Source organism: Tachypleus tridentatus, chromosome 9 (assembly GCF_004210375.1).
Source record: "Tachypleus tridentatus isolate NWPU-2018 chromosome 9, ASM421037v1, whole genome shotgun sequence".
Lineage (NCBI taxonomy): Eukaryota > Metazoa > Arthropoda > Merostomata > Xiphosura > Limulidae > Tachypleus > Tachypleus tridentatus.
The window spans coordinates 47,929,052-47,954,773 of record NC_134833.1 but is presented as its reverse complement, the minus strand read 5'-3'; positions in this window follow the sequence as shown (position 1 = coordinate 47,954,773).

Sequence of the window (25,722 nt, the reverse complement as noted above, 5' to 3'; positions counted from 1 at the left end):
AAATTCATGTTCTCATATTAAAACAACATTATGTATCTGAGCTTTTAGTTTATGTTGTCGGTGGTTATTCATATTTGATAAACAGAAGTAGATGGATGTAAGCAAGTGTTTTCAGAACTGAAAGAGGTTGGTGGGGCAACTGCGTTTGATTTAGCAAACGTAGTAATATCTCAGCAAATAGAAGACATAGGATATTCTTATTTTAGATTCTATCTTATCAGTATCGGTAATTTAAGCTCATAATTCGTATGAAACTACACATAAATATATATTTCATAACTGGACATCACAAAGAGCTAATTTGAACCAATGCCGCATTCAACAAACTGCATGTCACACACAAAAGTCTATATAAGGATTTTTAAATTAAATTATAGATCACACTAAAACTTGAATTATAATATACAATTTACAACCAAACTTATTGACATACATTCAAAAATTAGTAGTTCAATACCATTTTTAATGCAAATCAACAAATGCGATATGACATAGTCGTGACTCACAGCAAGAGTTAAAGAAAAGAAAATATTTTAAATGCAGGATTATTTACTTGAATTAATATAGTTATTTCTTGACACTATTACTATATCCGAGGATTACTTTGACTCAACTGTATAAAAACATTATATTAGATGCGTTTCAAGATAGAGCTAATAAACTAAATGTTAATGATCTTTAGAATTTAAATCCCATTGATTTTGTTGAAAATGGTGGTTTATTCAAACAATGGTACTTCTAAACAACAAATATGATAGTTCAAGATCTAATAGTGAGAACATCATGAATGAACTTTTAGTTTACTGTATCATTATTCTCCACAGTATCACTAAAAGTTTCCTTGATAATTAACTGTAAGAGCAAATACTATACATCTAATGAAATAATATGAAAAATGAATGTTACTAACGTGTCATCTGGTGTGATGGTTTGTTTATATCATCTGGTGTGATGGTTTGTTTATATGATGTCATTTTTATTTTATCCTTAGCAATGTACCCCTGTCCTTCTGACGTAATTCTAGTGCACATAGCAACAAACTCCCTGCCATAATCTTATTATGGCTCTTGGAGCCACGCCTTATAGCAGATATACCATCTAGTGACGTGCAAGTAGCAACATGGCCATGCTTTTGTTGACATAATCCAATTACATCGCCAAGCAACAAGGCCCCTGATATTGACGATGTATAAATGTCCTCGGCACATGTCACAATCGGTTCAAGATCATGTTTGTCTACTTTCGGTTCCCAATGACTATCTCAGTTACCCACGTCATTAGTGTGGAATAAGATGGCTCTTAATTGCAAAGCAATCATATGTTATACAAAAACAAACAATGAACTTGAACTATGTTACTTTATAGTTTATAGTAGAGAAATTTAAAAAACATATCTGCAATAGATGTCCCTAATGTAGCAGTGAAAAACTCAAAGGAAGGTAACTATCCATCCCCACCCATTGCTAGCTCTTGGGCTGTTTTTTTACAAACAAATAGTCGGAGTGACTGAAACAGAGAACATCCCTTCGTATTTGGTTGGGCGGCGTTTGGAACCACCCTCAGATTGTGAGTCAAACGTCCTTAATCACGTGGTCATGCGAGCCGAATAAATTACGAGGAATGTGAAATAAAATATTCGTGGTTCACATGGTTTTAATCATAAATTACAAGTCTGTTAGTTTCTAATAGCTAATATTTCATACGATGACTTACGGCGATGGCTATTTTACTAAACAGTGCCATCTTACATCAATACCCCCTATATCAGACCTAATACAAATTAGATGAAGGAAACAAGCAGCATTCTTAAGAATATGTTTATCTAATTTATATAGTTAACTGGTTCGCATTAAAAATTTAAATAATATGTATATAAATCATTAATTATGTGTATTATACTTTTGTAAATTGACCTATTATTTCAGGATCTAAATATAGTTTATTTCTCATTAAATAACAAAAAACAAAACATTTCATCTTCAGTGATGACGAGAAAACCCACTTGAAGAGAAAAATATATACGTGTATGTAAAAATGGCTGCAATGGATTGAGAAAATTTTTATGTAGAGGAGCGAACAACGTTTCGACCTTCTTCGGTCTTCGTCAGGTTCACAAAGAAAAAAAAGAGGTAACTGATTGATAGCTGACCACATGTTTGAAAGCAGTTGTGTAACTGAGTGTAGGAATGTAGAGGGCGTGCTTAGATGTTTGTTTATATTTATTAATAAATAAAATATAATCAAACATAATATAATAAATAAAATATAATTAAACATAATATAATAAATAAAATATAATCAAACATCTAAACACGCCCTCTACATTCCTACACTCAGTTACACAACCGCCTTCAAACATGTGGTCAGCTATTGGTCAGTAACTCTTTATTTCTTTGTGAACCTGACGATGACCGAAGAATGTCGAAACGTTGTTAGCTCCTCTGCATAAAAATTTTCTCAACCCAAACCAGCCGTTTTTACATCTATATTTCATCGTCAAATAATTGAAATCCTAACAATATATATTATTTCCGTAATTCAGATATTTGGCAAAAATGTATAAAAACTACATAACAAAAACATTGATAAAAACCACAGTTTTAAAATGAAATAAAAATGATGAGCTGGAAAATAATTATGAGGCTAAAATTGAAAATGCCACACACTTTAAATTTGTATAATATTCATCGTGGAAGAGAAAAGGTAGAATATATTTTTAATATCAGGAATTTGATATTTTGCAACTATAGTACAAAATAAAACATTACTGCAGTATTGTCAAAAGGAGTCAACTTTTAAACCTTCCTCAAACACTATTTTAATCTAGCTTAAGTAAATCTTATCACACATGTAAGAATTGTTAAAGTATATGAAATGGAGCATGAACTAGCTTTATAGCCCATTAACATTTAAATTTTGCATGCACGTCACTGGCTTTTTCTTCTTTCGCCTCACTTATAATGAGATCGATAAAAGTAAATTTACGGAATGGTAATGAAATTCCTGAAATATGTTTGCTATTTAGACACTTTCCTTAATTCAAAGTTTCTTTAAAATGTAATGCTATTATTATTCAAACAAACTAGAAACAATATTAGTTTTTGTAGTTTACATTTAAAGATTAATTATGCAAATATTTTATTAACTGAAATATAATTAAACCACAAACCCTGTACTGGTAATTTTGCTTTACAAGAATCAAAATACTTGTAGACAACTGAGAGATAACGTTTAACTTTTTTAATATTAATATCTAAATATCAAACATTTTTAACAAACCTATTTTACCTGTTAATAAGGAAAGAAAAGTTGTCTCTTGAAACAAAGTATCAGTGCTTACGAAAGAAAACTATATGATTAGTAAAATACCTCAGACAATGTTAATAACATTTTTGTGCATCTTTAAATTCATGTTGATCAAGATATTTATATTCATATAAATATTTACAAAGTTTTATAATAATTAAAACAAAATTAATTAACTAGTTTCTTTTACGTTTCAGACTGATTTGTTCTTTACGTTTAAGATTTGGAACCACACAAGAAAAATATTATTGATTCACGTAACATCAGCTGTAAGACAAACTTTGACCTCCTTAATTAACTAGGCCCAGCATGGCCATGTGCGTTAAGGCGTTCGACTCGTAATCCGAGGGTCGCGGGTTCGAATCCCAGTCGCATCAAACATGCTCGCCCTTTCAGCCGTGAAGACGTTATAATGTGACGGTCGATACCCCTATTCGTTGGTAAAAGAATAGCCCAAGAGTTGACGGTAGATGGTGATGACTAGCTGCCTTCCCTCTAGTTTTACACTGCAAAATTAGGGACGGCTAGCACACATAGCCTTCGAGTAGCTTTGTGCGAAATTCAAAACAAACAAACAAACCTTAATTAACTAGAGCAGGGGTCAGCAAACTTTTTTCACAGGGACCCACATTACTTGGGGAATGAGAAGCGCGGGCCGCATGATCATGATGTTCAATACTCATAAGCTAGAACGAAAGCTCTCTGTAAAAGACTTAACACTAAGTTTAAGATGCCACATTAGTCATGTGGGAGTAGCATGCAATACACACATATAATAAAAAACAAACAGAAATACAACCAACATTTTTATTTGCCGAAAGGTTATCAAAGAAGGTGGCATTAGCAAAAACAATTGTCACATCGCACATAGTGAGTACAAATCTGAAAATCACTAAGACGCAAAAAAGTTAGTGAGATTTATGAAATTGGCGTTTGGCTTTCAAAATATCTTCAATATTCTGTTTTGAATTGCTGCATCCAATCATTAGAATTGCTTTTAAATGTTCATCAGTCAACCTTGATCAATGTACCCACTTCACGTACTTCATTTTTGAAAATGCTTGTTCACAGACATAAGTTGTTCCGAACACTGATGCCATACCAGATGCGAACTGCTTCAGCTTTGGAAAATCATCTTCAGGTATGCAGCTGTAAAATTCAGTAAGTTGTCCCTCTCTGTGCTTTGCTTTCAACAAGTCATTTCTTTGCAAATCGATGACCTCCATCTGAGGTTCCACTGGCACGTCATCAATGACACAATCAAAAGAATTCTGAAAAAGAAGAATGTCACTTTAGATTCTGTCGAGATCCGAAAATCTCTCTAAAATACTTATTTAAATCACCAATAATCTTTTTCTGAAACTCCAGGTTGACATCTTCTGTGATTCCAGCATGAAACTCATTGAAACACTAAAAATGAGAGAGGTTTCATCCTTCCAAATGTGCTTCAAACAATGGCAGCTTTCTCCGAAATTCTTTAATGATTCTATAGAGATTACAGACAAGGTTATTCTTCCCCTGAAGTTTCAAGTTCAATTAATTCATGTGGGATGTGATGTCAACCAAAAATGACAACTTTGACAACCAGATTGATCCGACAGAAGTGGATCGGCTCTATATTTCTCGATAAGAAATATATCTATTTCTCTTCTCAGCTTATAAAAACGAGACAAGACTTTACCGTAGCTGAGCCACCTCTCCGCCGTGTGATAAGGCAAGTCACAGAAATCCGAATCAATTTCTTCAAGAAACGCCTTGAACTGACGATGATTAAGTGCATGACCCCAAATGAAGTTCACTGCAGAAATGACTGGTTTCAGTACGCAAGAAATATCTAAAACTTTTCCACAGAGTGCTTATTGATGTATGATGCAGTGTATGAACAAAGCGCTTGGGAGTTGAAGATCTTCCAACTGTTTCCTGATCAGCCCCACCAGATCCTTCTTTACTCCAGCCATGTTTTTCCTACATCAACTGTTACACCTCTAAGCTGATTCCACTGAATGTTATAGTCTTGGAAAGTTTTATGCACTTCCATGAAAATGTCTTCTCCAGTTGTTCTTCCGTGCATGCTGCAAACTGATGCCAACTCTTCCGTGATCTGAAAGTCCAAATTAACTCCACGAATGGAGAAGTTGTGACGTACTCGAGAGATCAGTAGACTCATCCAATGCCAGAGAATACCATATGAAGTTTCTAGCTTTTTGGCATATCTGTTATGCGACGTTCTCTCCAAATTCTTCTGCTCTGCGTACAACTGAAGTTGCTGAAAAACTGATACTTTCAAAAAAATTGTCTTTTTTCAGGACACAGATAATTTGCTGCTTCCATCACACACTCTTTGATGAAGTTTCCGTCAGTAAAAGGTTTTCCTCGCTCTGCCATCCTATGCACTATTTTGTAACTTGTACGAGTGACAGATTCATTTTCAGCAAACTTTCTCGTGAAGAGATTCTTTTGAGATTCAAAAACACGTTTCATGGATTCAAATTTCTCAGAACGGAACTTTCCTGAAAGTTTCAAATATGTTGATAGATGTTTTGTTTCATAGTGACGCCGAAGATTGTACTCTTTCAAAACGGCAACACTTTCGGTGCATATCACACAAGTAGCATCTGGTTTTTTGTTTCCACAAAGAAGTACTTTTCTCCCCATTGTTATGGCTGCTTTTAAAAGAAAAAAAGTGGACTCTGAGTGTCGTGCTTTCAATGAAAAACACAGAACGCTGTGAGAAAAGTATTGTATTGGTCCAAGAACGCACAAACAAAAAATATATTGAAACATACGTTTGCCACGACATTTAACTAAGAACGAGTTATGAAAAGCGCATAACCCGACTACTAAGAGAAATGAGCTTGCTGAAGTGGTAACCCTAGGCCGCTGAATTTACAAGACGAGTCGATAGAACGAGGGTTAAGTCTGTACTTGTTTTCGAAATCCTGATGATTTCATAGCTACATGCCTCGATATGAATAAACGGGCAGCAAGGACGAAAGAAGAATTTTCCTATTGGTTAAAAATGCGTCATGACAGCCTTGTTTCTTTTTATCATAACGTTTTGTGTTTGCCAGCTTAAAGCGACCATCGGTGTGATTTATTTTGTTACGATAATCGGACATTTGATGAAATGTTCGTTTTATTTCCAAGCGGTTAGCTGCTGGCGGGCCGGACAAAATGACTTCGAGGGCCGTAGTTTGGTGACCCGTGTACTAGAGTATGAAAATATTGTGAGTATATTTGAATTTACTAATAATATAGAAGGTTTTGTTTATTTTTATTAATTGCAATCTTTATAATAAATTTACTTGTAACATATTTTCTGCGTTGCCTACTAACTACTAGTTAGAAAAAACTAATCAAACTTTTACACTCGGAACATTTAATTAACACCATCGCCAGTTGAAATATTCAAAACTAGTTAGAAACAGTCACGTTTAGTAGTTTATAGTTTATGTGTGAATAGAAAGTTTATTTTCGTCAGTTTACTAAGACTGATGAGAAATAGAATGACTTCATTACCCAGATGCATAAAGAGATTTAGATGTGTCTTTAAACGAGAAATTAAAACTAGCAGTGACTCCAATTACACGTGCACAACTTACCTACAGACATTATGTGTACATCGTAACGTCTTCGAAAGTAATGATAAACTCGTGAATAAAGTGTTTGTGATGTATTCAGCTACTTTACCAGTTTATATTTCTTCAGACATTTTCGTGTGTAATATTTAATATGAGATTTCGATAAAAGTAGTTAAGTATCACAAGCATTGCAGTTAGTTTGTCACAAGCATTGCAGTTAGTTTGCAGATCTACAATACTAAACTCCGAGATTCGCTTCTTCATGATGGACAGAGGGCAGATAATAGTATGAGTACAAGAAATTAGGCTGTCGTAGTCGTTTATCATGCCGTTGTTACGATCGAGAGCGAAGGCAACATGTTAAACATATTTTTATGGTAGGTCAGTGTTATTGGTGAGGGTGACAATGTCCACCTCAGTTGTGTTTTTAAATTTTTAAGGATAATTGGTCTTTTTTTTATTCTTTTTAAGATTTTAATCTGAAAATTGGACCATATTCTGTTTTAGCATGATTCCTTTTTACATATTTTACTGATTTTACTTTTCACCTTTTTACCAGCTGTTTGACACAGATAGCCCAGTTGTTTTGTGCCAATAAAGACTAAACACAACCAACCAACGAAGCGTTTCATCACGTTGTTCTTATGTAACCTAGACTTAAAACGTAAACTACTAAAACTACAAAACAGTGTTGGAAAGGTATATGGTACAAAATATAAATAAGTCTGACTCAAACAAAACTAAACAAGATACAAAAATGTTTTACAAACGAAAACATATTATTCACCTACAGTAATACTAATTGCATGTAATCTCAATGAACAGTAAACACTGAAACTTTTGTTTTAATATTTACGTCAATGCTCATCATCAAACAGGATTGCTCATCCGAGACAAACAGTTGCTGCATAAAAAACTAAGTTTCTGTATAATAATTTTCATAACAATTCTAAACTCATAAGCGCTTTTCAGAATATCACAATATTCATAACATCAGGTAGATTCATAAGTATAAAAGGGAAGCCAGAGTTTCCAACTTTTCTATATCCACATATAATGAACGTACTAATAAGACTCATCAACACTAACTCAACGAACTGTTCAACCAGACAGCGACATGTGAAAAATATACGATTAACAGGCTAAACCTACGAACGTACGTGACTGCTCCAAAGGACTAGCATAATCCGAGGATGGGCAAATTTTATTCGTCTAGGGTTAATAAATAAGTTATGAGTAATACAGTCAATTTCTGAAATATGTGCATGATATAAATGTAAAATAACAATAACAAAGTCGTTTCGATATTAATGAACTATAAGATTTATTTGAATCTGTTATCAGAGTTTTTAGATTAGTTTAAAATTATTGATTTAAAACGTGTATTAGAAAACTTTGTATAAAATGAAAAAAAATATATTTTTTTAGAAACTGATTCATTCTGAATTTTCTAGTGTGTTTCTTAGTTGAATCTGTACATTATTCTCGAGCTACTGTGCTTAAGTGCAAAAATACATAACCAGACCAGTAGCTAACTTAGCTATCCTTTATTTTACTGTAATTCTCCTAATGAACTTCTGGCAACTACGTGATGCAAACCAAAACGTATTGTACGTGTATACTAAACTTATAAACTTATTTCTTTTAAGCTGATTTCTCTTTTTTGAGCAATAATGTTTAAGTTATCTGTAGTATGAAGTTTGTATGACGATAAAACTAAAATTACTTGATGGGGATCAATATAGTTTTCAAAAGAAGAAACTTTGCAGGTAGTTTTTTATAGTTTTTGTGTTTATATTCAACAGAAGTAATTGCTAAACTATAATCGTCGTCGAAGCCTCAGATAAAAAGTTTCATTGTTTGATAAAAAGAACATGGTCAAAATTTGACACTACAGGTTAATTGATTTTATATTACAAGGTGCTTGAACTATATTTTAACTACAGGTTAATTTGACACTACATGTTAATTGATTTTACATTACAAGGTGCTTGATCTATATTTTAACTACACTGCATAACAATTTTTTTGAAACGTTTTGCTTCCTGAAAAGTTTTTGCTGATTGTGACAGGTACCTGGTGGGTATGCACAAATATAGTTTTGGTTTTGCTTCATCACGTGGGAACTCTGAGAAATAGACAATTAACTGTTTACCGACAATAACGTATTTAATTGCGTTTATATTTCTAATACGCTATTAAGTTCAACATAATTAAAAGTGTTTTGCTTCTGATTTTCGTTTGTATTCAATGTCCGGTGCATCACATTGCAGTGTCCAACAGTAGTCAGCAAGCATTGACAGATTCCAGTTGCCCTGATATCGTTTTTCCATTGTAGCAAAGTCCTGGTGAAACCTTTCACCGTGTTCGTCACTGACAGCACCGAGATTTGCGAGGAAGAAGTCCAAGTGTGAAAAGAGGAAATGAATCTTGAGTGACATGTTGCATTTCATTGTTTTGTATGCTTTGAGAAGTTTCTCTACTGGCTGAATATAATGTGGGGCTCTGTAATTGCCAATAAAACTGTCAATAACGTCTTTGAAGGCTTTCCAGGTAATCTTTTCCGGCCCAACTAACAGATCTTCGAACCGCTTGTCACTCATAACAGGTCTGATCTGAGGGCCAACAAAAATGCCCTCTTGATCTTGGCCTCAGTTATTCTTGGGAACATCTGTCTTAAATAACGAAAACCATCGTCTTCTTTGTTCATTGCTTTCACGAAATTCTTCATAAGTCCCAATTTTGTGGGAAGAAGAGGCAAAAAAATCTTTGTCGGGTCGATAAGCCGTTTATGCGCCATATTTTTCTGTCCTGGAACTAACTTTTTACGGAGTAACCAGCGTTAACTAGAATAATGTGACTTTTTGGCACGACTGTTCCATTCACATATGAAACAACAGTACTTTATATAGCCCAACTGCAGTCCCAGTAACAGAGCAACGACTTTCAAATCTCCACAGATATTCCAGTTGTACTTGCTGTACTGGATGTACTTCAGCAACACTTCCATGTTCTCTAGGTTTCTTTCATGTGTGCTGCATGACTAACAGGTATTGAAAGGTGAACGTTGTCATTGTGTAACAGAACAGCTTTGAGGCTTAACATTGATGAATCAATAAAGAGACGCCACTCTTGCGGGTCATGGTCACAACCCAAAGCAGAGAACAATCCTTCGATGTCAACACAGAAACAGAGACTGTCAACTTGTGTAAAGAATTTGGTTATATCATCTTGGCGGCTTCGAAAAACAGAAACTTTCATACCTGGTGACAGCAAACACCATTCCTGCAATCTCGAGCCTACCAATTCGGCTTTTGCTTTTGACAGACCTAAATCTCTAACCAGATCGTTTAATTCTGACTGTGTTATGAGATATGGATCGCCTGAGGAGCACGGTTCAAAATCCGGATCAATGTCACTGCCAGTTCCCTGCATTGGAGTTTCTTTATCTGGTTCGTCTAAGGTTCATTCTTATGGTGGTTTCGGAATTGGAAGACTGTCGTCATGTGACGGACTGTTACTTCTGTTTGACTAATGTGTCTGATTTCTCTGCCAAAGACAATAAGTCAATTGAATACCTTAATCTGCCTTCAGTAATGAGATCCGTGCCACAAGCGTATACTCGCCACAAATATAGCAGAATGTATCGCGGCAGTTACGACATATTGGCCGACACCAATCGTCATGTAAAACGTCTATAACATCCAACTTACTTGTTACAGTGCTACTGAGGCAATGTTATATCCTGAAACAATACGTACACACTATAAGGTCTATATTAATCCAATGAGCAGCATCTGTGTATGCAAGCAACTTTTATAGCCTGCTGAGACAGTGTCAAGCTGGCTCCGGCCTGCCCCGGCATGCCCGGACTGTCACATAACAGCTTCTAACCTGGCCTGATTTCATGCCTGGACATGCCCAGACTGCACAAAACATTGTTCATAGATCTCTTACAGAAACGAAACTTTTTGGACGCAAATATAAGAAAAAACATGACAAAACTGAAGATTTCGATGAAACGGTACATGATGGGCAACTTTGGATGTGATTTTCGTGATCAGCAGTCAAACATCTATAAGGAACACCCAACACTGTTCAGGAAGCAAAATCTTTGTTGTGCAGTGCTATGAATTGATATAGTGCTTTTTATTCTATTCATTCGTCACTTGTTCATCTTTATGTTAATTACATTAATTATAATCCTTTACGTTCACATATACTCCACCTTGTGGAGTACCTTGATTGGACAACCAGAACAGAGACCACGAGCGCTTACGATGGCTATCTATCATAATGAATCAATAGTACCTACTGTCTTACTTGGCTACTTTTAACCTTATAACAGGAACGAGTGTCACAGTTATAGTTTCCCATTCTCACGTCTGAAGGTGTGGTGCGTGTTTAGCCATATATCGATATCCAAACCTTGGACCGTAACCACTAGACATCTCCCAGACCTATTTGAATGTAAGAGAAACTGTCTATACTCATTAGTTTAGAAGATATGAAGAAAGGTTGTTTTATTCTATAGGAATTTTCTTCAAAATGTCTCAAAAGAACGTTAAATGAAAATGAAAAAAAGTATATTCCATCGTCTTCTTTGTCTTCAAATAGAATCCTCCCTAGTGACACAGCAGTATGCCTTCTAACTTACAACGCTAGAGATTGAGTTTCTATATCTGCGGCGGACAGAGCACAGATACTTCATTATGTAACTTTGTGCTTAACTTCAAACAAACAATAATTTGAATAAACTTTCAGAAAGACAGGATATACTAATTGAACCTCTCATTATGAATGACTTTGTACAGTAATTACCGATTCAAAAGATAAATATTAATTATACTAAAAACTTTAAAAAGTATATTTTGTAAAAAGATTAATACAGAGATCTAACTGTTAGATTTCAAACACAATCTATCTTTACTAAAAACATCTACATTATCTGATAGTTATGAACAAAGAGATTCGCAAATGACTATTATCTTTTATGTGTGTGTGTTTTTCGTATAGCAAAGCCACATCCTGCTATCTGCTGAGTACATCGGGGTTATTTTGTAAAATAAAGAACACAAATTCTCCCTTTTGTCAGAGAATGGAGATAAGTGGTGTCAAATAAGTAAGATAAAAATAATGTGCATTAAGTTACTTACACAGAAAATACATCGCTTACGTTTAAAACAGCCTGAAATCTTTTAATCTTCTCCTGTGATTATTTTACTAGGGGGCGTCATGGCCAAGCGTGTTAAGGCGTGCGAGTCGTAATCTGAGGGTCGCGGGTTCGCATCCCCGTCGCGCCAAACATGCTCGCCCTTTCAGCCGTAGGTACGTTATAATGTTACGGTCAATCCCACTATTCGTTGGTAAAAGAGTAGCCCAAGAGTCGGCGGTGGGTGGTGATGACTAGCTGCCTTCCCTCTAGTCTTACACTGCTAAATTAGGGACGGCTAGCACAGATAGACCTCGAGTATCTTTGTGCGAAATTGAAAACAAACAAACATTTTACTAGGTTATCTAAATATTTGAAGATGTTACAATCACATGATAGTGAATTCCAAAACACATTTTATAAATGGTTACTTTCTTTAAATACTGTAAAACATTTGAATGACAGGAAAATGAAATAACTAAACTATTCTTTTCTTGACTAATACCTGATTTGAAAATAAAAGCACCAGCAACAGGATAATTAATAATAATACAACTAATGGTAAATTTTATTTAAAAATTTCAACTACACACTAAATTTATAAGTGATGTTGATACGCTGTAAATTTATGAATGTTAGTAGAATAATCCTGTAAAGCTGAAGACGTCAATAAAAATCACGTATGAATATTCCAGCAATTTCAAATTCTAAATACAGCTTTATTTTCATTCAACTGCACTTCACTATGCATGCATATTTGATATATCAGGCAAGAAAACGATGTAGTTATACAATGTAAAAGTATTTATTATCTCTATCGCTAAAGTACGCGTACGTGGAAAATATTTTCCAAACGTTTTTCGTATCCAACAACAAAGAAGGAGAAAACGCTTTCACACAAAAGGAATTAAATTGTTTCTCTATTCGTAAAGATGCAGTAGTTCAAACTGGATTTAATAAATTATATTTTCCCACTGAAATAAAAAAGAAGTTTTATAAAGTTCTACAAATTTTGTATTTATATAGATATATTGTATCAGGGCATCCCTTAAGTAATGTCTGATTTTAGGTTCAGAAAAAGAGGGAGGATTTTAAACGCTTTTAATGGTACTTAATCAATAATGTATGTTCCATTATTATTAATTACTTCCTACAAACGATTCACAAGCTTCCAGATGCCACTTCTAAAAAAATTCTTGGGGTTTAGAGGAAAAGAATAAAGAGAGGGTAGTTTTGACATCTTCCTGTGTTCCAAGCTCTTATTCATCAAGATCGTTCTGCAAACTTCGGAATAGATGATAATCAGATGGGGCAAGGTTTGGAGAATAAGGAGGATGTAGAAGTTTTTCCCAGTCTAGCTCTTCAATCTTTGCAGATGTGATCCTTGCTGTATAAGGCCGTACATTATGCTGGTGTAACACAACACCTTTACGACTGATCAAAGCCTCTATTCTTTGTTGTCTGAGGCTCTTAACGATTTTTATAATATATCCAGTTTTCATCTCTAGTCACTAACCTGTCCAAGAAAGATAAGTTACGTTCACGAGAGTACAGAGAAATGCAAATGTCCACTCTTGCTCTAAGGTTGGCTTCTGTCAAATCATGAGGGATCCAGGTTTGTTTTTGAATTTCGCGCAAAGCTACTCTAGGGCTATCTGCGCTAGCCGTCCCTAATCTAGCAGTGTAAGACTAAAGGGAAGGCAACTAGTCATCACCACCCACCGCCAACTCTTGGGCTATCTTTTAACAACGAATAGTGTGATTGACCGTCACATTATAACGTCCATACGGCTGGGAGGGCGAGCATGTTTGGTGCGACCGGGATTCGAACCCGCATCCCTCGGATTACGAGTCGAAAGCCTTAACATATTTGGCCATGTCGGGCCTAGGAAAATAGTAATTATGCTTTTCAGAAATTATCTTAGTTTAAAAAAAAACGCATATTCAAGATAGTAGTTTATTGAGATATGTAATTTCTATATGGCCTTGGTGGCATAATGCAACACAATGTATCTCAAGACGGCTAGTATGAGTATTAACTCTTTTATTGATAAGCAGAGAACAACGTTTCGACTTTCCTAAGTCATTTTCAGATTAGCAAAGAGAGAGTTTGCAACTGACCACTGCCGAGCACATGTCTTAGGAACGAGAATATAAATGGGTACGATATTGTAGGGGACTTTGCAGTTTCATGTTAGGTTATTAGTTAGTATAGGTATAAAGGTGTTCCTTTATATTGGTTTAACTTTGATTTTAGTTGCTGTATAAGTAGGGCTTCACTGATGTTGCGTTTGTTTATATTTGTTTTCCTACTTAATATCTGGGTATTTTCTATGGTTATGTTGTGTTTATTTGATTTCCAATGTTCAGAAATATATGAAGGTGTGTTTTTTGTGTTTTCTTTGAATCTGATTTCCATTTTTCTGCTTGTTTTTCCAATATAGAAATTGTTGCAAATGTTGCAATGTATTTTATAAATAATATTGGTGTTATGTTTGTCAGTGTAGTTTTTACGTAGTATGGACTCTGGTTTTTGAATAAATTTGGTGTTTATTGGATCGTTGTGTTTTGTTATAAGTTTTTCCAAATATTGGTTATTTTTGCGCTGATCTTGGGAATATATAGCATGCAGAAATGTAAGGTTTCGTAGTTTGTTGTATCTTGGGATTTAGTATTGTTTGTTTGTTGTTGGTCTAGGTGTGTGCGTATAATTTTTTCTACGATTTTTGAAGGAAATTTGGTTGATTATTTGCTGTTTTATTTTGTTTATTTCATCGTTAATTTTATCGGGTGAGCATAGTTTTGTGACTGTGTTTATTTGGTTTCTTAATATGTTTAGACCAATTCATTAAAGCTTCCATTGAAATACTTATAGATTATTTCATGCGCAAAATGTCAAGTGACTATTTTAATCTAATAATTAAAGGTTTATTAAATTTAAAAAATTTCATACTGTATAACAACTGACTGACCTTTTCAACAATGATCAACCATACCATGTAAACCAACATTTGATAGCTGATAAGTCTAAAATCCACTTCTTTCAGATGTGAACAGAAAAGCGTGGCTACAGAAGTATTATGAGTACAGCCTATGAATCAGGACTGAAAGTGTGTGATGTGGCTCAGTGCGAGCCTTTTTTATACTTCAGTTTAATTTTTGCTCAAAATATGGAGAAAATTACAAGACACATTTGACGCCGACCATGCTGATTCTTTTTTGAAAGAAACAAGCTGCCCAGAAAGATAGATTAGTTTCAGAAATTGATTACACCAACACTCAATTATTTCTTCCATTTTTTTATAGCACTTATTTCAAGCATATACATACATTCTTATATACATGTAATATTCCATCAGTTCATAAACTTTAAAGATAAACTGGCAGTTATCATTCATGTGATGAGCTACAATCATTGCATGAATTGTTATATATATATATGTGTGTGTGTGTGTGTGTGTGTGTGTGTGAGTTGGAAATCTTAATTGTTTAACAATGCCTAATCTATTCCAGTTTAATTCGGCTACTGTATTAATTATTTGAAAGTTAAGGTTTAAATCTTGACTACAGAAACAAATGTGTTCAGCGTCATCTGAACGTTGAAACCAATAAATGTGCTCCTTTATCATCTATGAAAATATCTTTCTACAGTAGTGTAATGTATTTACTGTTGTAGATATATTATAGTGCCAACGTTTCTTTCTGCATAGTGTTCTTTTATTGTACGTAAAGTACATTCTTGATTATGTATTTCGCAAGTACTGCCTGTTCTCGAAACTTGTAGAGAATTCTTGAAAGTGGAAATCAACAATATTTATTTGAGGAAAGCGCGCGAGAATATTGTCGAAAGTTCTACAAACTCATATGATTCCCATAAAATGGCGGCTAGCCAAGAGATGAAAAAGGAAAATATTATTGGACAGCTACAGTCAGTACGTTATAGGCCTAGGAGGCTATAATTGTGATTAATGTCTGCATTTAATCGGAACACTACAGAATTAGATCGGGAATGTTATAGATTTTGAACATTACAAATCGTTCAACTGCAGTGAATTACTTCGGACGTTATTATATTTCTACAAAAACACTAAATGTCTTTGCTGGAAGGAGTGAACTTCTGACCAGTGTGAGGCTAGTCCAGAAAGACGTTGTTAGCTAAAGCGAGATGCAGCAATATCAACTCAGAATGAATTTTCTCGTTGTTTGGCATGGATAGTTGATAAAATATTCAGTTTTAGATCGGATAGAAGACTCAGTATAGCTTGCAAATTTGTAAAACTGTTGTATATAAACCATTATTTGTAATAACTATTAGTTATAATCGTTATTATAAATTTATAACTTTTATGTTTGTATACTAAAATATATTTGTGTTGAAACAGGAAATTGTGCATATCATTCTTGTTGGTAAATAATATAAATTTAATACATATCAACATTTAATTAACTACTAAGCTCAGATTCAAATTTGTGGTTATTTGAGATAGTAATACAAGACGTACATAACGTAATAATCGAAGAATCGTCCGAAATAAAATAATAATACGTGACATAATAAACTGGGGGTTCTTCCGGGATAAATAATACTTATGTAGCTGTAGAAATTTACTACGTATACAATTTCATTAAAAAACGATTAAAATGAAATTATCTCCTGCTTCAATTAATCCATTATCGTTTCTATCATTAAATGTGGCTACTAGACTAAAAGGTAGACAAGGATGTTTAATTCTCCAAACAGACTTCTTGCTGTTTCTCAAATACAATTATGTATCAACTTATATGTCAAAAATTTATTCCATTTCATTTATTCCTATTCTATAATCTATTAATGTAAATATATATTAATACATTAATAAAATAAGCCATTTTTCTCTTTTATGAAATGTTTCATGAAATCATGAACTTTCTTTATATTGATATGTACAGCCATTTTCATTTTGAATATATACTATTCTAGTTAATATGCACAAAAGTTCAACTAAATATACAGTTCTCCTTTTCTATATAATGGATTTTTTTAACTCGAGTCTTAAGTTATTTTATCCGTTGCAACAGTTTATTATCTAGTCCTTTATTGATAAAAACTAGTATACCCATTAAATCTATTTTATACTGAACTATTTCATGAGTTACTGGAGACTAAACTTTCACAGCTTGTTGTGGAAAGATAAGCTTACCATCTGAGTTTTTCTCATTCCCGAGCAGCCTCGTTCCCTACCATGATTTTCTTTTACAGTAAGGCTTTCTATAATTTAAAACTTGTTTATTTCGTTATTAAGAAATAATCTAATCGAAGGATCTGTATGCCTAAAATATACGTTAATTTTGTTGTTTTTGAAAGGAAATACTGATATGTTTTAAACTATTTATCTTAAGAAAAATGCGTAAATAATATCTTCTACTTTGATTTCTTGCGAAAATCAAAATCCATGATAAAATATACTGCCACACTTACGTATCTTTGGAAAGTAGTCGATAACGTAAAGTTGGATACAAATATAAGACTGCCCTATGTCCATTAATAAAATATCAATAGAAACTGTTGATATACATTAAAGTTTGAAGAAAACAGTTAATATAGTTTGCTTACACATAGTTTATTGCCTGATATTAATCAATTATAACGTTTTAATGTATCTTCTAAACTTATTGTTTTTTTTAATTACGTGTGTCGTAAAGTTTTGGTTTCTGAAAGTAAAAATATTAAATTAACCTTTGAATGCCAGGGTACAGCCCTAACTACCCTCACATTTATAGTAAAGCTATCCGTTGCCTTTCCTAATTCTGGGTGGGTGACTAAAGGAAAGGTATAAGCCAGTCAGTAGCACTCTACCAATACCCAGTACACCCTAAAGGATTAATTATCCTTATCGTAATGCATAAATAGTTTAAAGTGAGGAGAATATTTTATACAATTGCAATAATACAAACCCAGCTTGGCAGCTGAGAAATCCAGAGCTCTATTACAAAATCTATAAACCTAAAAGAATGAAACACTTGGTTTAATAATTACATAGAGAATTTAGAAATTAAATTTTGTTTCATAATTTTATAGTTTTCATAAAAGGCTACTAAAGGCGATATTTATATATTTTGATCTTATAGAATATAGGTAAGACAGACAGTCAACAGGACTGACTGCCAACACTTAAGCTATTATTTTTAATAATATACCCATGATTCAAAGTGCATAGGGCGTTAAATGACAATGGACCATGAACCAGAAATCCTTTAATTCACAAACAGTGCCCACTGAGAGGAAGAGGCAGTAAATGGTAAATTGGATAAGACAAACTTCTATCACATTTTTTAAATATAATCGTTCTGAAAATATCTATATATATTCGTATAAATATATACATATAGGCTTTATAGTTTTAAAGTTGTGAAGTCGTATATATAGATAGTCCTATGAATGTTTCAAATTGCATAGATGCATGCAAATACATTCAATGCAAATATAAGGATTGTTTTGTTTGTTTTCTAATTTCGCACAAACCTACTCGAGGACTATCTGCGCTAGCCGTCCCTAATTTAGCAGTGTAAAACTAGAGGGAAGGCAGCTAGTCATCACCACCCACCGCCAACTCTTGGGCTACTCTTTTACCAACGAATAGTGGGATTGATGGTCACATTATAACGTCCCCACGGCTAAAACGGCGAGCTTGTTTGGATCAGGAGTCGAACGCCTTAACTTCCCTGGCCATGCCAGGCCACAAATATAAGGAAAATGTGTCATAATATAATAGCGTATGTATACAAATAATCATTTTTACTATTTTTTATAGTTGTTATATTTCCTCCTTTCTCTTCATGTATAAAACTCATATGATTACGAAATCCAGCCCATACACCAGTATAGTTCAGTAGTCTCTCCAGTCTGGTATTTACAAACTCCTATTATAGCTACAGGATTATAAATATACAAACTATACTGCTTTTTTATTTATCTCTTGTCTCAAACTTAAAGCTTGTTTGTTTATTTTTCGCGACTGCATTTTCACTTTGAGCTAATTTGTTTCTGTATCTTTTACGATTCTTATTTTCGTTTCCAAATTAACATTTTTAATAATGTATTAAAATAGAACTTTTGAGATTTATTTTAGAATATTATGAAACCTCTCTGTAGAAAAATAAATATTTTATTGTAGTTGCTCTGCACACATTAATTTAAACTATAGAAAATTGTTTATTAACATTATATTTTTAGATTCACGTGCTAAGATATAACACGTTGCTTTGTGCAGTTTCGATAAAATATACAAGAATTTGTAACTTTTAATAGAATTGTTGTTGATTCAAATCTTGCTTTATCGAAGTTCTTGTGAACGATAATGAGGGATCCTTTGTTGCAAGCAATAAAGAGGAAAAACGATAAATTTATCACTTAAAGAAATGGACACAAAAGAGCAGTATTGTTTGTTTGTTTTGGAATTTCGCACAAAGCTACTCGAGGGCTATCTGTGCTAGCCGTTCCTAAATTAGCAGTGTAAGACTAGAGGGAAGGCAACTAGTCATCACCACCCACCGCCAACTCTTGGGCTACTCTTTTACCAACGAATAGTGGGATTGACCGTAACATTATACACCCCACGGCTGGGAGGGCGAGCATGTTTAGCGCCACGCGGGCGCGAACCCGCGACCCTCGGATTACGAGTCGCACGCCTTACGTGCTTGGCCATGCCAGGCCCGAAAGAGCAGTAACAAAAACATTTTGTAATTTAATGTTAGTAAGCAACATTATAAAATCTTTCACTTGACATTCTAAATTTGAATTAATTTAAATTTATTAACTGGTTTGTTTGGTTTGTTCTGAATTTCGCGGAAAGCTACAGAAGGGCTATCTGCGCTAGCCGTCCCTACTTTAGTAGTGTAAAACTAAAGGGAAGAAAGGTAGTCATCACACCCACCGCCAATCTTAGGCTACCCTTTTATCAACGAATAGTGAGATTGATCGTAACATTATAACGCCCCCACAGTTGAAAGGACGAGCATGTTTGGTGCGACCGGAATTCGAGCCTGCGACCCTCAGATTACGAGTCGAGCGCCTTAACCATCTGGTCATGCCGAGCCCAAACTTATTAATACCTCTTATATCAATACATAGAAAAATTTTGGTTGCAAGAAATGTTGCAAATAATGTTACGTTTTATACTTTATTTCGGATAAGTCTAATTTATTTTATTACATACGTTATGTATTACTATTTCAAATAACCGTAAATTTGAATTTGTACTTAGAAGTTAATTAAATGTGAATATGTATTAAATTTATGCTGTTTGCTAACAAGAATAATACACATAATTTTCATTTTTTGAAACAGAAATATGTTTAATATATAAACAAACAAAAATCAATGGAATTTATAATAACGGTTATTATTAATAATTATTACAAATGATGGTTTATATACAGACAATACTGATTCTTATATCCATCCTAGAACTAAATATTTTATCAATGATCCAGGTGCACGATGAACAAATTAATATTGTCACACTTCACTTAAGCTTGATAACTTGATTGGTCTCAAGCTAAGCATATAATACCAAGATAACTGGATTAACCTATTGATATATTGATTTGCATGTTGATGGTAGATATAAAAACTAAAACGTGTACCTATCGGATATTAGCACAATTCTCTTTTGGAGATTTTGTTTCTCCAAAAACAATATTTTACAATTTATAACGTTCTTAACCTCAATATGCATATTTTATAACAAAATGATATAGTTTAAACGAAAACCAGTGATAATAAATTGCAAAAAATGAAGAAAAACGAATATTAAAATGTAAGGAAAAAATGTCTAGAGTTTCAGAAATACGACACACAGTTTATAATGTATAAAACTCAGTTACTCAAGCATGTGTAAACATTAAAAATAAATATCTGTTTACTCGCAAAGCATGTTCGTACATGTTTTTAAAGAAATGTCAAATTTGAAACTCATCTTGGCTGACAAATTTAGTGGAGATAAATATCTCATCAACAAGCTAGATAGACATTCATAATGGAGTGAAGATAAAATAATATAATAGACCTATAGTTTATATTAATGGACAAGAAAACTTAAGTCGTTTATAAAAGTTTTCATATGTAGTTACTTAAGCTGTAGTAATTGAGCTCTTTTTCCAAATTTATCTTCACTAAGCTTCAGCCTAATGAAGGAATTTGCCGCCTTTATATTACATCATGTAGGTTCCAGATTAATACTATATAAAACATCAGCTTCAATTTATCTTATATTGCATTTGCAATTAATTTAACTCAGTGAATTGAGAATACTTGTTTCATTTAAAATTCGTAGTCGTAGCCTTTAACGTAGAATTATAGCTTTGATTTTTAGCCTTTTAACATCATAATTGAGCCAATGGAATCAGTGTTGTCATGAACAAAAACACGTTAGGGCAGTTACACTGAAAGGAGCCCACAATGCCACAGCAGCTTATCTATTGCTAGAAACTGGGTTTCGATACCCATGATGGGCAAAGCACGGAGAGCACTTTGTGTAGCTTTGTGCTTAATAACAAGCGCATTTGTAAAATATTCTAGTTAAATTCACATGCCATATAGTTTTATTAAAGTTATTTCCGCGTGCAATATGACCCAACAAGCTAATTGATAAACAGAAATAACAATGCGTAATAAGTTATTGGTGTACACTATAGCATGATTCGGTAGTATGCAAAAAGTACTGGGCTACCCAAACCAAGCTAAATTTAAAATTTTGAAATTGGGAGAGGTAACTTCAAATATAAAGGCAATGTTTTCGCTTGAAGCTCCACAATACTAAAAAGATCATTTGCTGTATAGAACTGATGATAAAAATAAAATATATGTTTATATTTTTGACCAAGCTACTGAGGTAATCTGTCGGTGTCTCTAATTTTCAACTAACGAAAATGAAGACAACCAGTTAGCAGCACATCATCCACTTTAGGCTTTGACATTATGATCAGTCAGTATCTGGCATAGCCTGGTGGTTAAGGCACTCGACTGGAATCTAATCCCGTCACTGAACCTGCTCGCTCTTTCACCTGTGGTAATGTTATAAATTGGTGATCAGTTCAACTGTTTGTTAGTAAAGCTACCACTAGGAAATAATGGATGGCTAGAACACGAAGCATTATAGTGACTTTGCGCGAAATTCAATAACCAAAAACACAATTCCGCAGAATAAATTGGGGGGAAAGGTTTATGGAATTACATATATTCCAACACAACCCACCACCTCCGAAATCTAGAAATTTACCAAAAGAACAATTTGTGTTCAAATTACAAGAATACAGTTTGAAACCTTTAAAGTAATTCGATTATAGTAAGTACTTGAGAAAATCGTCAGGTTTTTACTTATTTGTAAACAAAACAGTATTCTACAAAATCTTAAACTTGTGTACTATACATCTTAGCCTAGAGTTATATTATAACACACACCCACGTATACATCTGCTATTATTTAAAGTCCCTCGATGGTACAGCGGTACGTCTACGGATTTACAACGGTAAAAAAGAAGTAAGATTCTCTTCGGTGGACCCAGCAGATAACCAGACGTGGGTTTGTTATAAAGTAGACACTGATTTCAAATATATATACATATATATATATAGAGAGAAAGGATTAATCAAATTATTTCTTCATTCCATTTGAAATAACTGGTTAGTTAATAAAATCAAAATTTATTTATCGCTCGAGAATAGGAAATTAAGTGAATTATTTCAGAGTTTGATCGTAACTCGTATTTAGCTTTTGGTATATTTAACATTTATTTTTCATCATTAAGCAAAAATAAATTTAGATCTCACATCCACATTGATCATATTGAAACTTAGCATTTCTTAAAATTTTATACGGAAGCGGTATTTATACGGACTTCCAATGCTAAAATCAGGTGTTCGATTTCCTTCGGTGGACTCCGCAAATGGCCGGATAGGGTTTGCTATAAGAAAACACACACAGCTCACTGGTCTTTTTCATTCATAGGTAGTAATACGATTCTTTCATAAATAGTTTATTTTAGGTATATCTTGTTAATGTCTAAATTTTCGAGTAAATTTTTACGTACAGTTGTGACATTTTCTTTAACTGGATTAAATAGGTCATACACATGGGGATGATAATTTTACTTAGGTAAAGGTTGCACACGCAAAGGTTAGGTATTTGTGTCATGTTTGCCCTGTGACTGTGTTTACTTACGGAATGAGGCAAGCCCATATCAAATGATGAAACAGTTGCATTTTACATATTGGTGCGAGCTGGGGTTTTTCTCTTTATGTATATATCATTTCGAAGAGTCAATGACATAAAAAACTTTAGATTATGGGCACCATACTGGAACTCTTTGTCCGAATTCAGGTGATACTAAATTATCGTTATATTCGTTCTCTTTCTATTTGTATGTGTGAAGAACAGCACCCTTCTCCAATTCCAACAGCCACCTAAACCGGCTAGTAGGTAAAGTACTTCATACGTTATTGTGAACAAAGACTTGTTTGCTTGCCTAGTTATGTGCTGTTGTTTTTTCTGACTTTATCAAATTAATTTTTGAATAATACTTCTCGAATTTGGGTTATGTAAATGCTTTAGATCTATCTGTTGTAATGCAATGAGATAATTAAAAAGTAAGATTTGGTACGTGATCAAAGAATGTGTTGTTGCAGAGTTTACATTTGCAAATGGTAATCATGAAAAGATCTTTTAGGAGACTACGAATAATATAAGGAGTAGAAGAGAAAGCCGAGGCTAAAGAGAGGACTTAAAATGAAAATGTGGCAAGGCCTAGAGTAAATTATCTTACAAATAGAACATTCAGTGATAATGGCAAGAGGTTTATCCACATTTTTTGGACTAAGAGAAAGATAAGTAAATAGTAAAAGTACATCCAAGCTAGTTTATAAAATACTTTGTGGTTACTTACCATGATCCAGGGTGCTAAAAGCAATAAATAAGGGTCAGAATAGCATCAAGCAGTTGGAATATCCCAAAATTTACTGGGTATTCTCTACGGGACAGTAAGACGTTTCTGAACAAGTCCATTTCCATGGTACTAGTTTGGGACAAGAGTCCACTTTACGTACCAAAAGAAACCACCATTGTACCATCAAGAAGAGAGCTGATGTCTCAAATTTCAGTAACTCTTGAAGTTAGTCAGGAGCTTTCTATGCTGACAAGGCACAAATATGATACCTTGAGACCAGACCTGGTAGCCGAATTCAATATTTAATGTGGTTACAATGTCAAGAAGTTTATTATCTTTCTTTTACCCTGTAAATGTTTAGATGTAACATATGTGACACAACCCTTAAGCAAAGAAGTACAACACAATATCATAAACCTCGAATAAGTACAAATACACAATATAATGAAAAACAGTCAGAATAATAGAAAAAAACTATAAAGTACAACTCACAGCCAAACCATTTAGTTATAATGAAAATGCAAATAAAGAATTAGAACTGAGACACTTTAATATCAAAAATACAAACTAATAAAAAAATATAATTGATCACTTAGGTGGACACTTCTTGAAACCGGGTTTGAATACCTGTGGTGGGCAGAGCACAGATATCACATTGTGCAGCTTTGTACTTAATTTAAAAAAAAAACACAAAACAATAATATATTAATAATCCTTAAATTTTATTAATTTAAAGAAAATCATTTTTGGAAGAAGAAATTACCTGTAGATATAATACATTTATTTATAATACATTTATTCAAAAATGCAGAACCTTTTTCTTCTCAGGCCCATTTTTGTCATCTTCAGAGAAAGTTACACTGCCTTTTAAGTTCAAAATATTTAAACTTCCAGTGTATTTCTAGATACAGGTTTTACTTCTTCGTCTAATTTTGACTATCAGTAATCCGTATCTTATAAATATCACATATTTACTATTGTACATTTATTTTAGAGCCTACGCTTATTTCTGTATAATTTTCTTTTTGCATCTTTTTTTGCATGTAACGTATATTCTTGACTATGCATTGCACAAATACCACCTGTTCTCCGAATTTGTTGAACTTTCTTTAGAGTGAAATTTAACAATACCGTTTTACGAATACACGCTAGAACAGCGTATCCCAAACTTTCTCGGTTCACGGCGCATTTAGTGTCTCAGCAATTCTTTCACGGCGCCCCTAGACAAAAAGAAAAACCTAACAATTCCGTTTATTAAGTAGTTAGATCCAAAAAACTTAAAACTTAATAATTATTTATATCCTAACAACTTCGTAGCCGTTTGAAAGAATAATACACGTAAATTGAAAGTAAAAACACAATTACTAATGGGATGTGTGCGCCTGTTAGGCACTGCACAGCTCATCAAACCTTGGAATCAGATTAGACACCACCACCCTCATTTCATGTTCCACATTGATTTTCGCGCGGTACTTGCTTTTTATCACAGCAACCGCCGGAAATGCAGCTTCGCAAAGATATGACGTCACAAATGGAATTAGGATTCGCTGAACTTTAATACTTAGCAGTCGATATTCATCTTTTACTGATATCCAAAACTCAGTTAGTTCCATGCTGCTATATTTTGTTCTTAAAGTATTGTCACAAGACAGCTCAATAAGAGTCTTCTTCTTCTGCAGAGGTAAATTCAGATGGGGTCTTAGTCTTGAATGAGTCTTGGATCCATGCACACTTTTCCACATCTTCTGAAAAATAATTTTC